Here is a 1,978-nt window from a genome sequence, read left to right on the forward strand (position 1 = left end):
ACACATTAAGATAAGATTAAGAATAAATAACAGTTTAGTAGATTGATAAGTATATGATGTCGTTTGTGGGATAACATTGAAAGAATGAATTTACGTTTTTTTTTTTTGTAAATATTTTTTTTTTTTTAATTAAAATTAAGATATTTATTGCCAGATCAACTACTTAGTACAAAACAAAAGACAGACCTCCACACTGTGTGATGGTCATCATTAATGACAGCATACAAAATAATTACAGCGCGGAAGGTTATTTTGAAGGAGATAATCGTACCTACCTGTCCTGTGTACCTGTACCAACACGAAGAGAACGTAAAACTTAAATTGGATGAATTACATCTACACTTAATATAAATTATTAATAGAATATAATTTATCGAAATCCACACTAAAAGCACTGACAGAAATTAATTTTACATCATATTTCGAAAAATAATATATTATTTATTTAATGCACGGCACAGTTTTAAAATGTAAACATATCCCTAAGTAATTTTCCAAAAACTGAGTAAAAAACAGTTGTTCTAAATTAAACTTATTGCTTTCGTTATCACAGAAGTCAATGGCAGTCCATTGCTGAAAATAAAGAGTCACAAAATCTCCCGCTTTTTTTACGCATGGTCAGGTTTTTTTCAACATTTAAGGCACATCTAGTCAATGTTACTCTGTGGATCACCTAAGTTCCCTGTCAGATAAATGGGTAAGGTCAATGATAGGGCTTTTACCCTTGTAATCTCTATGCCGATAAATAAGTGGCGGTGGGGAGGGACGAGTATCGAAATGGCCTGGACAATTAAGCGTGACCTAATAAAATCGTATTACGTTTCTGTTGAATACATAAGTATCTAAAGAAGTCTTGAATTTAAGGTTTATATGTTTGTTTTTGATTACAATGGTTTTTCAATATTTCTTTATAAGAATCCTTTCATCATCATCATCATCATCTTAGCCATAGGACGTCCACTGCTGAACATAGGCCTCCCTCAATGCTTTCCATGTTGCCAGGTTGGTAGGTAGCGGCCGGCCTGCTTCCAGCACCTTCCTGCTACCTATAAAATGTCGTTGGTCCACCTTGTGGGTGGACGTCCCACGCTGCGTTTTCCGGTAGGTACGCGGCCTCCACTCCAGAACCTTGCTGCCCCATCGGCCGTCAGTTCTGCGTACTATGTGCCCTGCCCATTACACTTCAGCTTGCTTATCCGCTAAAAGAATCCTTTAGGTTTATTTTAAAGTGACCCGATTGGATATAAGAACCTTTTTTTAAAGCTTTAGAGCTTTAGGGACCTTAAGGTTCCTATAAAATATGAGAACATGCCTAACATCTTCATACTGAATTTATAAAAGTGTGAATTTAAACTTAAACTAAGGTATAGAATAGACTATAGCAATGTAATGTAACGTTCTTACGTATCAGGATATAAAATGTACGACGTTTGTTTCGTGAAAGGGTGACACTGACACACAACAGCCCCCCTAGACAAAACACACTTTTTGATCGAATCGAAAATCGAATCCGTCAAAACTCCATACAAAAAAGGGGCTTTTCGACCACTTTTCGACTGGTTTGCGATTATAATTTGCACTTTGTCTAGACCCACAGAACAAGGAATGAATGTTCCGTTCCATTCATTCCTTGTTCTGTTACAAGTAAATGTTCTAGTCTATACTCACCTTATTTTCTATTTGGTTCATTAATGTCATTATCATTTCACTAATTACTTTTGGCCCGCGGCCTTTTCCGTGTTAATTTCGATTTGTCGCTAAATAATCACTTTACGCAATACCTATAAATTATCTTAGGTGCTATCTTACTAAAAGTATTGACATGAATATTGAGGTCGTGTACTTGAGAAAAACTTTCAATAAAAATATTTCGTGCCTATACAAACTTTTGGTATCTAATTTCAAGTTTTTTGGCGACAAAAATTGGTCGGTCTCCTGGGTCCCATTTACCTTTACACCAAAATAATCAAAATTGCGA

Source organism: Ostrinia furnacalis, unplaced genomic scaffold (assembly GCF_004193835.3).
Source record: "Ostrinia furnacalis isolate ACB-3 unplaced genomic scaffold, ASM419383v2 OfSCF0154, whole genome shotgun sequence".
In the NCBI taxonomy this organism is placed as follows: Eukaryota; Metazoa; Arthropoda; class Insecta; order Lepidoptera; family Crambidae; genus Ostrinia; species Ostrinia furnacalis.